Source organism: Saimiri boliviensis, chromosome Y (assembly GCF_048565385.1).
Source record: "Saimiri boliviensis isolate mSaiBol1 chromosome Y, mSaiBol1.pri, whole genome shotgun sequence".
In the NCBI taxonomy this organism is placed as follows: Eukaryota; Metazoa; Chordata; class Mammalia; order Primates; family Cebidae; genus Saimiri; species Saimiri boliviensis.
The window spans coordinates 12517084-12533244 of NC_133471.1; the positions used below are offsets into that span (position 1 = coordinate 12517084).

The 16161-nt window shown below is 38.9% G+C and overlaps 1 pseudogene; it reads left to right on the forward strand.

Annotated features, from left to right (window-relative positions):
• The window catches only part of LOC141583071 (coagulation factor XIII B chain-like), a 36403-nt pseudogene that overhangs the window by 13478 nt on the left and 6764 nt on the right, over positions 1 to 16161 (forward strand).

Sequence of the window (16161 nt, forward strand, 5' to 3'; positions counted from 1 at the left end):
GGAAAAGTAGCCGATTCTCTTCCAAAGCCTCCAGGAGGAATGCAGCTCTCTTGACACCTCGATTTTAGTCCAGCAAAACTGAATCTCAAATTCTGGCCTCCAGGACTGTAAGAGAATAGATCTGTGCTATTTTAAGCCACTAAACTGTAATTCATCACAGCAGCAATAAGGACGTAGTGTAGTCAATATTTTAGAGCAGGAGATTTTAATTTAGATAGACATGGGTTCAAGAACAGATCTGCTGCATGTTATTAATTTATTTACTTCATGAGTTTTAGTTTGTCTATAACATGGGAAAAATAATAGTTCCTACTTAATAAAGTTATTTTAGGACTAAAGGAGGCAATGAATTTAAAAGGCCTGCAATTTTAATATTCTGTTGGTGCATAACAATGTCACCCCAAACTCAGAATCTTAAAACAACACAAAGATGTTATTTCCCATTCTTTGTAGGTTGGGAGTCTGGGTGTGGCTTAATGAGCTCTCTGTATCCATAGCTAACAAAGCTGCAATCAAGATGTTAGCTGGACTGCAGTCTCGTCTGAGTCTTGACTGGGCCAGTCTCCTTCCAAACTCAATATGGTTATTGGTAGCATTCAGTGCTTTGCAGGCTGCTGAAATGAGAGCCTCAGTTTCTTGTGGCTGTTAACTGAAGGCAGGCCACTTCCCCTTGCCTTGCAACCCTTCTGCTTTGGAAGCTCATGATGTAGCCTCTAGTTTCTTTAAAACCAGCAAGGAGCAAGAGTCTCTTGGCAAGAAGGGCATTAAAATCTCATGTTACATAAATATGTATACATAATCAGGTACTGATCCATCACTTTTGCTGCATTTTATGGGCTAGAAGCAAGTCACAGGTCCTACTCATGAAAAGGGATATCACACAAGGAAGTTAACCTCAAGAGATGGTGATCAAAGGAATGCTCCTAGAATCAATCTGCCATGCTTTCTATGGTGCTTGAAATAATGAAAACTTTCATTAAATCTTTATTATTTATTTATTTTTTTTTTGTAATTCTATGACTAAATTTGCTGATAAGGAAGAAGAAACAGATGTCCTCCTCCACCTCTGCCCATGAAGTCCAAAATTCAAACAGGTTCAAGTTCAACAAGTTATCGTCATGGAGAAATAGTTCATACAGAATGTGAACTTAATTTTGAGATCCATGGGTCAGAAGAAATACGTTGTGAAAATGGAAAATGTACAGAACCTCCAAAATGCATTGGTTAGTAACACCTTGAAGAAGCTTTGCTAAAATGGAATCTGCACGTGTGACTAAATGGTCTTTTCTCTTTTAACTGTGCTTTTTCAGAAGGACAGAAGGTAGCCTGTGAGGAACCAGCCTTCATTGAAAACGGTGTAGCAAATTTACACTCTAAGATTTATTACAATGGGGATAAAGTGACATATGCATGTGAAAATGGCTACCTTCTCCAGGGATCAAATGAGATAACTTGTAGGCGTGGAAAATTGACACTTCCTCCTGAGTGTGTTGGTATGTATGCTACGATTAGCATCAATAGCTAAGCTTATGGTGTAAAATTTTCCATTCTTTTAATTTAATATGCATATTTTAGGAATAGACTGTTTAGGCAAATTAGAAACACATTGCTATAGCACCTACTCTTCTGCTTTGTGTACGTATATGTGTGTGTGTGTGTGTGTGTGTGTGTGTGTGTGTATGTGTGTGTATGTGTAGCCATCTATAGAATTTAAGTCAATACAAAGAATGCTTTTACACTGTTGGTGGGAGTGTAACTTAGCTCAACCATTGTGAAAGACAGTGTGGTGATTCCCCAAGGATCTAGAACTAAAAATATCATTTGGCCCAGCAATCCCATTACTGGGCATATACCCAAATGATTATAAATCATTCTATTATAAAGACATGTAGACATGTATGTTTATTGAGGCACTGTTCACAATAGCAAAGACTTGGAACCAACCCAAATGCCCATCGATGATAGACTGGATAAAGAAAATGTGGCACATATACACTATGGAATACTATGCAGCCATAAAAAAAAGGATGAGTTCATGTCCTTTGCAGAGACATGGATGAAGCTGGAAACCATCATTCTCAGCAAACCAACCCAAGAACAGAAAAACAAACACTGCATGTTCTCACTCATAAATGTGAGTTGAACAATGAGAACACGTGGACACAGGGAAGGGAATATCACACACTGAGGCCTGTCAGGGAGTGAGGAGCTAGGGGTGGGATAGCATTAGGAGAAATACCTAATGTAGGTGACGCGGTGATGGTTGCAGCAAACAACCATGGCACGTGTATAACTATGTAACAAACCTGCATGTTCTACACATGTACCCCATAACTTAAGTATCAAAATAATAATAAAAAAAAAAAATTCTATAAAACAAAACAAAACCTTTTTGAACACAATAATGCTAACCACAATTATCTGATCTGTGTCATGCCATTACCTGTATGCTTTAAAAGACAGCACACGAATGATGTTGTGCTTTATTAGAGGAGTAAATAAGGGCATGGTGGACTGAGCGACTGGCCATAGGCATTATCTACTTCTCCTACAAAGTTAGGGTGGAGCATTGCATCTGGCCATTCTTAACCTTATCCCTTTCTGAGGCATGTCCTTGATCTTTCATTTTGCTGAAGGGCACCACCAGGATACACTGTCATTCCTGGGGGCTACTATTCCTGTCCTCTTTCTCATTTCTTGATCAGATCAGAGATCTCCACAGACATATTTATCTAGGACATTCATTGAATAAGACAGAAGCTCTGAAGGATGCCAAGGAAATCGACAAGAGTAAGAGAAAGATACCGAAAAAGGGGAAAAAATTGATATTTCCTTCATGGGTTGATTGAGACCAGAGATGAAGAGTAATGAGAAAGAAGAAAATAAAAGTGGGTAATTCCAAAGAGCAATTTTAGAATTGACCATAATCTTTAGATTAAAGAATAGTTTCTCATTCTACAGATTTTTTAAAAAAATGTCTATGTCATAATTCCTTCACAATTGAGAACAGAGAAAAAATATGCATAGTTGTTTTTAGGTAACGTAATTGCTCTCGTCTCTTGCTTAGCAAATTTTAAAATATTTCAGCTGAATAACGTTTTTTATATTTGTACTGAATTTATAAAACAATTGTCAAAAGCTATATAATACAAATATTGAGACACTATAGTGTTACTTACTATATTATATTGTTATGAGCTTATGTTAATTTTAAAACAACTTATTTTCTTAGAAAATAATGACAATTGTAAGCCTCCTCCTGTTGTAATGAATGAGGCCGTTGCAGCAAGCTATACAACAGGATCCTCAGTGGAATATAGATGCAATGAATATTACTTACTGAAGGGATCAAAAATCTCTCATTGTGAACAAGGAAAATGGTCATCCCCACCTGTTTGCTTGGATAAGAAAGAGAACATATTGAATGTCTGTGTTTGTAGTTTCATGTGATTTTCTTACAGTCTTTTATATCATGAAAATGATGATTTTGTATACACCTTTTTTTCAAGTGTTTTCACCTCTCATTTCTTTAAGTAGAAAGTCCCTAAAATCTCAGCATCCAGGCCTACGTTAATTATTATCCCCTTACTTCTTTTTTCATTGTTGTGAATTACACATAATATAAAATTTAACACTTTAATGTACAATTTTTTTAAGTGTACATTTTTAAGTGTACAAATTCTGAGTGTACAATTCAGTGGCATTAAGTATATTCACATTTTTGTGTATTCACGTTTTGCAACAAATTACTTTTTGGATTGCCTTTCTCCTAGCTAAAATTCCCTCTCTACTGTATACCCCTCAACATCTCTGCTTGTATTGCCCTCAGAATATCATTTGGAGAAGAATAATTAGTCCTATTCTTACCTTGGTAGAATATATTTTTAACAGCTTTTTACCACCACATCCTCACCCAAATGGACACATTTGTTACATCTTGTGGATTATATAAAAGTGTTTGTTAATAACTTTGATAATAGTCTTCTGAATGTTTTGCACAGACACACATATACACACACTCCACAAAAATGTTATCATAGGATACAGAGGTATATATCTTAGATTCTTTTCACTCAAAATATATTATAAACATGGTTTGTCATACTTCTACCATATATACTTCAATGACTGCCTAGTATTCCATAATGGAGATTAACACACGCAATTTAACCAGTTTATCAATGGATGTTTAGTGTTCAACATTTTTATATTCCAAACAGTACACTTCCAAGTAAATCTTTGTACATTTAACTTCTTTATTTTTATTAAAAATAATTATGCATTAATGCACTTTTTTTTAGATTTTTTGGATAGATTTAATACACAGCAGGTATTTATCTCACCCAGTGGAATATTGCCTTCTAAGAAATCTCATGTGGTTGCTATGGGGATTAAATGAGATAAATGTGTGTAAAGCATAGCACATAGAGTAAACACTCAATAAGTGGCAGCCAATTGGCATTGGAAGCAAATTCCACTACTAGTCATATCCATATGACAGCATTGTGGAAAATAAATAAATGTCGAGGAATGCTGGGAAGATGGCCGCCTAAGAACAGCTCAGGACTTCAGCTCCCAGTGAAAGTGCAGAGGGTGAGTGAACGCCGCATTTACAGAGGAACTCTTATTGCCCACAGACCAGGAGATACCCAGGCAGAGGGGTCGCCAGTGTCGCAGTCCCAGCCCGTGTGGCTGTTTTGGCCCCTGTGGGGCTGATTCCGCCCGCGCGGCTGCTGTGACCACTCCCTGTTGCTGCGGTTCTCCGTACAAAAACCACTGGTCTGGGAGCCCTCTTAGCTGACGAGCAGAGCCCTGAGACGGCAGAGTGGGCCATTCATCTGAAATAGCGAGTCAGGCCAGGAGATTCCTAGGCAGAAAATCCACCAGGAGCCGGCGCCGCAGGCCGAGCCGACTCCGTGAGTCGCAGCACGGGAGATCCCGGCACCTTTTCAACAAGCGACCGGAACTCGGGGTCGTTCAACTTAAAAGAAAAGACTCAGAGTCAGGGAGCCAGGTGATCAGGCTCGGCTGGTCCCAGCCTTCCACCCCCAACAACAACCAAAACAAAAACAGTAATTGGAAACCCTCGGGGTTGAGCCCTTCAAACCAAGCACAGCTGAACCTGGATGGCCCGGCTCGGTGGGGGAGGGGCTTCCGCCATTACTGAGACTCTCCACCACTACGGAGGAAGGCTGCCATTGCCGAGGCAACCTCCCACAACAGAGAGAGTCCGCCATAACAGAGGCAGGGCCACCGCTGCCGAGACAGTTCTAACTACTCCCATATAAAAAGGACTACAGGGAAGATCTCAGGGCAGCTGGGCAGAGCCCACAGCAGCTCAGCAAAGCCCCTGCGGGCAGGCAGTGGCTAGGCGTGCTGCTAGCTGGGCGGGTCAGACCTGAAAGAAAAATCAAAAAAAGGCAGTAGTGCAACGGAAACTCATAAAGCTCCAACTCCCTGGGACAGAGACAGACAACAGGTGGATAAACCCACAAAAATGGGAAGAAACCAGCGTAAAAAGGATGAAAACTCCCGAAACCAGAACACCTCTCCTCCTAAAAGGGATCACAACTCCTCACCAGCAAGGGAACCAGACTGGATGGAGAAGGAGAGTGATGAAATGACAGAATCAGACTTCAGAAGGTGGGTAGTAAGAAACTACAGCGAGCTAAAAGAACATGTTCTAACCGCACGCAAAGAAAATAGGAACCTTGAAAAAAGATTGGACGAACTGCTGACGAGAATGGACAGCATAGAGAGGAGTATAAGTGAATTGATGGAGCAGAAAAACGCAACGCGAGAACTTCGTGAAGCATGCACAAGCTTCAACAGCCGAATTGACCAAGCAGAAGAAAGGATATCAGAGGTCGAAGATCAACTCAATGAAATAAAAAGAGAAGGCAAGAACAGAGAAAAAAGCGCAAAAAGGAATGAACAAAATCTTCAAGAAATGTGGGACTATGTGAAAAGACCTAATCTACGTCTGATAGGTGTACCTGAATGTGATGAAGAGAATGAATCCAAGCTGGAAAATACTCTTCAGGATATTATCCGGGAAAACTTCCCCAACCTAGCAAGGCAGACCAATATTCAAATCCAGGAAATACAGAGAACACCACAAAGATATTCCGCAAGAAGAGCACATAATCGTCAGATTCACCAAGGTTGAAATGAAAGAGAAAATGCTAAGGGCAGCCAGAGAGAAAGGTCGGGTTACCCACAAAGGGAAGCCCATTAGACTCACAGCAGATCTCTCAGCAGAAACCCTACAAGCCAGAAGAGATTGGGGGCCAATATTCAACATCCTTAAAGAAAAGAACTTTCAACCCAGAATCTCCTATCCAGCCAAACTAAGCTTCATAAGCGAAGGAAAAATAAAATCCTTTGTGAACAAGCAAGCGCTCAGAGATTTCATCACCACCAAACCTGCTCTACAAGAACTCCTGAAAGAGGCTCTACACTTATAAAGGAACAACCAGTACCAGGCACTCCAAAAACACACCAAATGGTAAAAGAGCATCGACACAATCAAGAATCTGTATCAACTAACCAACAAAACAGCCAGGTAGCATCAAAATGACAGTATCAAAATCACACATAACAATACTATCCCTAAATGTCAATGGACTAAATGCCCCAATCAAAAGACACAGACTGGCAAACTGGATAAAAAGCCAAAACCCATCAGTGTGCTGTATCCAGGAAACCCATCTTACATGCAAGGATACACAAAGGCTCAAAATAAAGGGATGGAGGAAGATCTACCAAGCAAATGGAGAGCAAAAAAAGGCAGGAGTTGCAACTCTCATCTCTGATAAAATAGACTTTAAAGCAACAAAGATCAAAAGAGACAAAGAAGGACATTACATAATGGTAAAAGGATCACTGCAACAAGAAGAGCTAACGATCCTAAATATATACGCACCCAATACAGGAGCACCCAGATACATAAGGCAAGTTCTCAATGACCTACAAAGAGACTTAGACTCCCACACAATAATAGTGGGAGACTTTAACACCCCACTGTCAATATTAGACAGATCATCCAGACAGAAAATCAACAAGGATATCCAGGACCTGAACTCAGACCTGGAACAAGCAAACCTAATAGACATTTACAGAACTCTCCACCCCAAATCCACAGAATATACATTCTTCTCAGCACCACATCACACCTACTCTAAAATTGACCACATAATTGGCAGTAAATCACTCCTGAGCAAATGCAAAAGAACAGAAATCATAACAAACAGTCTCTCAGACCACAGTGCAATCGAGTTAGAACTCAGAATGCAGAAACTAACTAAAAATCACACAGCTTCATGGAAACTGAACAACTTGCTCTTGAATGTTGACTGGATAAACAATGAAATGAAGGCAGAAATAAAGATGTTCTTAGAAACCAATGAGAACGAAGACACAACATACCAGAATCTCTGGGACACATTTAAAGCAGTCTCTAGAGGAAAATATATAGCAATGAGTGCCCACAGGAGAAGAAAGGAGAGGTCGAAAATTGACACCCTATCATCAAAATTGAAAGAGCTAGAGGAGCAAGATAAAAAAAACTCAAAACCTAGCAGAAGACAGGAAATATCTAAGATCAGAGCAGAACTGAAGGAAATAGAGACACAAAAAAAAACTCTTCAAAAAATCAATAAATCCAGGAGCTGGTTTTTTGAAAAGATCAACAAAATAGACAGACCACTAGCCAGATTAATAAAAAAGAAAAGAGAGAATAACCAAATTGATGCAATAAAAAACGATAAAGGGGATATCACCACAGATTCCACAGAAATCCAAACCATCATCAGAGATTATTACAAACAACTCTATGCACATAAATTAGTAAACCTGGAAGAAATGGATAAATTCCTGGACACCTGCACTCTCCCAAGCCTAAACCTGGAAGAAGCCGAAACCCTGAATAGACCAATAACATGGTCTGAAGTCGAGGCAGCAATAAAGAGCCTACCACCCAAAAAAAGCCCAGGTCCAGATGGGTTCACAGCTGAATTCTACCAGACATACAAAGAGGAGCTGATACCATTCCTTCTGAAACTATTCCAGACAATCCAAAAAGAGGGAATCCTTCCCAAATCATTTTACGAGACAAACATCATCCTGATACCAAAACCCGGCAGAGACTCAACAAGAAAAGAAAATTTCAGGCCAATATCCATGATGAACATAGATGCAAAAATCTTCAATAAAATACTGGCAAACCGATTGCAACAGCATATCAAAAAGCTCATCCACCATGATCAAGTAGGATTCATCCCGGGGATGCAAGGCTGGTTCAACATACGCAAGTCCATAAACGTAATTTACCACATAAACAGAACCAAAGATAAAAACCACATGATTATCTCAATTGACGCAGAGAAGGCTTTTGACAAAATTCAACAACCCTTTATGCTAAAAACCCTCAATAAACTAGGTATTGATGGAACGTATCTCAAAACAATAAAAGCTATTTACGACAAACCAACAGCCAATATCATACTGAATGGGCAAAAACTGGAAGCATTCCCTTTGAAATCTGGCACTAGACAAGGATGCCCTCTCTCACCACTCCTATTCAATATAGTACTGGAAGTTCTAGCCAGAGCAATCAGGCAAGAAAAAGAAATAAAGGGTATTCAAATTGGAAAGGAGGAAATCAAATTGTCTCTATTTGCAGATGACATGATTGTATATCTGGAAGACCCCATCATCTCAGCCCAAAATCTCCTGAAACTGATAAACAACTTCAGCAAAGTCTCAGGATACAAAATCAACGTGCAAAAATCACAAGCATTCCTGTACACCAGTAATAGACTTCAAGAGAGCCAAATCAAGAACGAACTGCCATTCACAATTGCTACAAAGAGAATAAAGTACCTAGGAATACAACTAACAAGGAACGTAAAGGACCTCTTCAAGGAGAACTACAAGCCATTGCTCAGTGAAATAAGAGAGGATACAAACAGATGGAGAAACATTCCATGTTCATGGTTAGGAAGAATCAACATTGTGAAAATGGCCATACTGCCCAAAGTAATTTACAGATTCAACGCTATTCCCATCAAGCTACCAATGACCTTCTTCACAGAACTGGAAAAAAACACCTTAAACTTCATATGGAACCAAAAGAGAGCCCGCATAGCCAAGTCAATTCTGAGCAAAAAGAACAAAGCAGGAGGCATCACACTACCGGACTTCAAACTATACTACAAGGCTACAGTAATCAAAACAGCATGGTACTGGTACCGAAACAGAGATATAGACCAATGGAACAGAACAGAGGCCTCACAGGAAAAACAACATACCCACAACCATCTGATCTTCGACAAACCTGACAAAAACAAGCAATGGGGAAAGGACTCCCTGTTTAATAAATGGTGTTGGGAAAACTGGCTAGCCATGTGCAGAAAGCAGAAACAGGACCCCTTCCTGACACCTTACACCAAAATTAACTCCAGATGGATTAAAGACTTAAACATCAGACCTAAAAACCTTAGAGGAAAATCTAGGCAAAACCATTCAGGACATAGGTGTAGGCAAGGACTTCATGACCAAAACGCCAAAAGCAGTGGCAACAAAAGCCAAAATAGACAAATGGGACCTAATCAAACTCCACAGCTTCTGCACGGCAAAAGAAACAGTCAGTAGAGTGAATCGGCAACCAAAAGAATGGGAAAAAATTTTTGCAGCCTACCCATCTGACAAGGGGCTGATATCCAGAATTTACAAAGAACTAAAGCAGATCTACAAGAAAAAAACAAACAAGCCCATTCAAAAATGGGCAAAGGACATGAACAGGTACTTTACAAAAGAAGACATACAGGAGGCCAACAAACATATGAAAAAATGCTCATCATGACTGGTCATCAGAGAAATGCAAATCAAAACCACATTGAGATACCATCTCACACCAGTTAGAATGGCGATCATTAAAAAATCGGGAAACAACAGATGCTGGAGAGGATGTGGAGAAATAGGAACACTTCTACACTGTTGGTGGGAATGTAAATTAGTTCCACCATTGTGGAAGACAGTGTGGCGATTCCTCAAGGACCTAACAATAGAAATCCCATTTGACCCAGCAATCCCATTACTGGGTATATATCCAAAGGATTATAAATCATTCTACTACAAGGACACGTGCACACGAATGTGCATTGCAGCACTGTTTACAATAGCAAAGACCTGGAACCAACCCAAATGTCCAACGATGATAGACTGGATAGGGAAAATGTGGTACATATACACCATGGAATATTACGCAGCCATCAAAAACGATGAGTTCACGTCCTTTGTAGGGACCTGGATGAATGTGGAAACCATCATTCTCAGCAAACTGACACAAGAGCAGAAAATCAAACACCGTATATTCTCACTCATAGGCGGGTGCTGAACAATGAGAACACAAGGACACAGGGAGGGGAGCACTACACACTGGGGTCCGTTGGGGGGAAATGGGGGAGGGGCGGGGGGTGGGGAAGTGGGAAGTGATAGCATGGGGAGAAATGCCAGATACAGGTGAGGGGACGGAAGGCAGCAAACCACACTGCCATGTGTGTACCTATGCAACAATCTTGCATGTTCATCACATGTACCCCGAAACCTAAAATAAAATAAAATAAAATAAAATTAAATTAAAAAAAAAATGTCGATATGCTATAAACTGTGAAGTATTATTTGAGTATCATATCATCATTATATCTTATTTTTCTTTAAATTATGTGAATATGTCCACTACATCATCTATTTAGATTCCTCACAGCGATTTACCTTTAAAATAATACTTGTTTTAATATCATCGTGTTTTTTCTTTGAAAAAATTTGTGGCGCTAGAATAACATGAGTAATGAACAATTTTTCTAAGCAGAAGAAAAAGCAAATTATTTTTTTTTTTCATAACAGTGTCCGTCTTCCTAAAAAAAAAAATTTAAATAAATAAATACTTATGAGATGTGGTAATTTTAATTCATTTTCTATTAATTACCAAATTGCCTATCAGAAACCTACCATAAGTGAATTAAAGTAGTAATTGTCTTAATCTTTGTTAACTTTGAATATTGTAATCTTGACATTTTTCGTTAAGCAGGCAAGCACAGTTGTTTTAATTTGATTTTTTTAAAGAATTAGTTAATTTGGAATTTTCAATTTTCTACTGGCTGACCTAAGTCATTTTGAAAATGAACAGAATCTGTAGGCTGCAGGCAAATGAACTGTACTTCATCACGGGATTCCATTTTATAAAGTTCTTTTCAAGAAGGGTAATCGTGAAGACTTGTAAAACCACAGTATCTCTATCTGGAATCAAACAATGAGTTACATAAGTCACAGATGGTAGAAACTAGGCCTCTCACTGTTGAAGTGGGCAGTTACAAATAAGCAAGGGGAGAAGGCTAGAATTATTCATGTGATAGATCAGAGGTGGACACATCAACGTAAACTTATGCTTAGTTCAATATAGATACATACAGTTCCCATAGAAATCTTTGTAATTAGATGTGTATAGGTAGGTTGCACACACACATATACTTCCTAGCACTGCTAATGAGGGACAAGATATGATGTGCTCATTTGGCAGCCAGATGTAAGTTTTCCTACCATTCAAAAAGGAATCAGGCTTTCTGAAGAGATGTCTGATACTGGAACTGGGACAGTAAATATATGAGCCGGGATACACTCAAAGTATCAGAAAGTAAGTACTGAAAAACCCTGAAATATGTAAAATAAAAATTGGAGCCAAAGAGAGCTACCAATGACCAACACAGGAATGAATTGTGCAACATAATGCTGTAGTGTTTAATACTAACTAAAGCTTCAAGTAATTATCTAGGTGCATTTGTATACATAGGTGAATAAGCAAGTGGAGTTGAAAAGAAATCTTCTTTGCCAAAGAATTCCAAATAATTGATGTAGACACTCAGCCATCAAGAAGGTGGAGCTAACTCCTCACTCCATAAGTATGGTCTTTACATAGTAACTTACTCGAGAAGAACACATGCAATGTGGACAAGGAGGAAAAGCGACTTCACAGGAGAAACCTGACAAATGCTAGCTCTGTCAGATGATGCAAGTTAACATCAAAGGTGAGAGTTCACCTTGGGAACATGAAATGACAGGGACAGCACTTCACCTCTGTGTTCTACTACTTCCATATCCATAACCTCAGTCTAATTATAAGAAATATTCCATGTTTAACCACAACCAGGAGGAGCCATAGGGACATGATGATTACATGCCATGTGGGATCCTCGAGGGAATGCTGGGTCAGGGTAAGACAGAACTAAAGGAATACAAATGAAATATGAACTTTAGTTAATAATAATCTGTATTTGTTCATTAAGTATAACAAATTATGTAAGATACTAACAAGACATGTGAGACACACTGACAGAAGATGTTATTGAGAGGGAAAACTAGGTTGGAGCTACATGGGAAATCTATGCATTTTTTTTCTTTCAATTTCTGTGTATGTCAAAAACTGCTGTAAAATAAATATTTAAAACATTATAATTTTTTGAACACTTCCTTGTTTAATTATTTATACCATGAATTGCTAGTAATTGACAGTTAACTAGTCCTGTTGTTTTTAAAAAAGAGCATCTATGACACAAAAAATTAAATAATATAGATTGATAAATAAAAATGAATGTTCTTTACATGTTTGTTACAGTAGTAACACATATGTATGATCTTATTTATCTTTTTTTTTTTTTTTTTCTTGTGCTGTGGTTGTGTCCTGGGTTCATTCTCTACAATGCTTTTCACCTTAGACCATGCAAAATAATAATAATAATAACAACCTTACAGACTCTGTTTCAATTTATGGCTAAACATTTTTAAAAGAGTGACTTTGTAAAAATAGATTCCAATGGCAAATTGATTCATTATGACTGGATCACTTATTCCAAATACTTCTTGTCTTTATTTTGTTCCAGTGCTTACCTTTTAGCCATAATACACTGGAATCAAACATTGGCAACTGCATAAAAAAATATTCAAAGAAAGAATGTGAACCGAATTTGTGATCATGATGATTCAATGTTTCACCAGGTATCTAAAACAGAAGAGCTTAAAAGGATATCCCAAGTCAGTTTCCTAAATGAACCTTTGCAGAAAATGAGGAAACTAGAGAAACAAAAATGGCAAGACATTCTATGGGTGATTTTAGATGTTTCTATGTTTTATGGGGAAAAAACACTTTACCTTTTAAAGAATCACAAAGAATTATTGGAAACCCAAACTCTGGAATGTTTCCAAATTTAGTTGAACTTCTATGTAATTATGTCTATATAGCCAGTCATGAAGTTGATTTTTATAAAATCTGTGCCTCATTTAATAAAATTCACAGTGAATACTTAATGCTCATAGGAAAACATGTTAAACCTTGTGAAAGGAAAATAAATCTTGGGGATCCAAAATCACTAAGCTAAAGAAAAAAGTCAAGCTGGGAAGTGCTTAGGGCTAACCTGCCTCCCATTCTATTCAAAGTCACCTGTCTGCTCACAGAGATAAATGCATATCTGATTGCCTCATTTGGAAAGGGTAATGGGAACTCAAAAGAATGAAACCATTTGTCTCTTATCAAACCATAATCTGGAAGCCCCCTGTCTGGCCTTCTCTTCAAATTTTCTCACCTTTCTGGACTGAACCAATGTACATATATTGATTTCCGGACTGAACCAAAGCACATAAATGTACATATCTTACACATCATGATTGATTTCCGACGTCTCCCTAAAATGTATAAAACAAAGCTGTGCCCTGCCACCTTGGGCACATGTCAGGACCTCCTGAGGATGCATCATGGGCACGCATCCTCAAATTTGGCAAAATAAACTCCCTAAAAAATCTGAGACCTGTTTCAGATTTTTGGGGTTCATACCTGTAACAGAGGATGTCAATGTTTGCAAAACAGACATTATTTTATCTACTAGTACAAGTATTGGCAATTAACCTTTCACTTTATGAACAAAATAAAAAATGTTGATGAGGTACAATTAATATATTTAAACTTAAATAATGTTGCACGTTTTAATATGCCTACTTTTCACTTTTTAATACTGTTTTGACTACTTTAACACTGTAAGAGAAATGAGTAATAAAAACATGAACAAAACTGTTTACAGGGGGTGGACATGTTTCTGCCAGCCTCAGGCTTGGGGTGACTTGAAAGATGCCCGCTCATCCCCAGCTTTCATCTCAGCTGTCCTCATGGCGGCTCTAAGCATTTCTCCTTTCTCTATACTAAGATATCACCCTGGAAACAAAGCCAAATCTTACAATATATTATGGCACACTATAAGTGATGAAGCAGCCAAAGTCTCAAGCAAGGGCTGCTTTTGAAAACAAGACTCAGAGAATGTAATATGTGAAAGTAAAGCCAAGAACATATAGGAAGCTTTTGCCTCACCTTCCTCACATGGCCTGTAGCCACATCTCCCCAGGTCAGTCTTGAGGAGAACAAAACTTTGGTGTTCACCGTGGACATGCTACCAGGTGCTCCAAAGCCATGGCCTCTCCTCAGGTGGGTCCTGAGGAGAACAAAGCTCTGGTTCTAACCCTAACCCTGTCCCTAGACTTTGACCCCGACTCTAACTAACACTGATCCCTACCCTGGTCCCTAATTCTGACCCTGACTTTGATCTTGAACCTGACCATGACCCTACCTCTAAACCATACTTCCAGCCATGACTCTGACCCAGACCCTAACCCTAACCCTATTACTATCTTTACGATCTATCTCTAACCTTACCCTCTAGTGCTAAATAGCTGTACACAAAAGCACTTCTGAATTATTTAACTTCTTTTCCTTGAATTCTCTAAGGACGTCCTAAAGGAAATGTCGTTATGTATTTTGCAGTCCCTCTCAGTGGTATGGCTTAAGAAATTCTAATACTTTGCAAGACATAAAAAGTTCAGAGGGTTACAGAACTGGGTTGTTAGGGATGCAGGCTGCTAATCACAATAGTCATATTTTCAGTTCAGTTTTTATGAAAGCATTCTGACTGTTCCATCACACTTCACTTTTTGCATGGCCATATGACATTTTTTTACTTTTTTTTTTTTTTTTTTTTTTTTTTTTTTTTTTTTTGGCCATTAGAGGCGAGAAGAAATAACATGTGGCTTTTCCAGAAGAAATCTCCAAGAAACAGAGTTCTATCCAGTATGCTTTTTGTTTTTTCTATAGCAATGGAGATCTTATTGATGGTACCTCATTCAGCCTGGATTTCTGTTAGGATGATGCAGCACCTGACCCACGATGAAATGTAAATAAATGAGGAAAAATGTGTTTGAGCCACTGAAACTTGGAGGTTGTTTGTCACCGTAGTTTAACCTAGCCCCCACTGACTGATGCAGGGAAGAAGGATGAGTCAGAACTGGGTCTAGACATGTGAAGAGTACCCCTCCAGGCTAACTAAAATCAAGTCTTGTTGCAAAGGTAACAGTGAGCACGATGCGTTACTAGGGTGAGTGTGGGATACATAAGGTATGTCAAGTGAGAATAATGAGAAACTCAACTTTAAAATTAGACCAAGCTAATGTGGACTGGAGAGATTCCAATGCCCTGCTTAGCACTTGACATTGTGGTGCCTGAACAAACTAATAAAGAACCCTAAACAAAGGCTTAGGACAAATATCTGAGAGTATCTGATATCCCAATTTGTCATCCTAGAATGTGCTGAGTCCTTGAAAAAGGCCTGCATTTCTCCAACAACCCACATTGAGAGATTTTCCTGCACTTCTGACCTGTGGCTAACACTCCTCACCTTTCGTTCTGTCCTCAGTGTTTTGGGGAAACACCTTAGAGGTTATCAAGTGGGCCTTATAATTCCCTCCGGAGATAGAAAAGGCTAATGGACTAATGATGAGGGTGTCTGAGCTCACAGCAGCAAGCAGGCATGCATGCTCAGCATGTGGCTCATCTGCGAGGAGCTTACTAAATACCATGTTCTACAATATTGCTTAACACAAGGGAGCACTCTCCTGACTCAGAGGGCTTAATTGCTCACCTACCTTCTTTTTCTGCCCTCTTGGGCTCTTAAAATAGAAAGAACCCCAGGGTGATAAAGTGAGTCAAAGGGGTCTCAACCACATCACAGCAAAATAAAATTCCTAAAAACTCCCTGGCCTAAGATGACAGCCTTGGCTGGGTAAGTC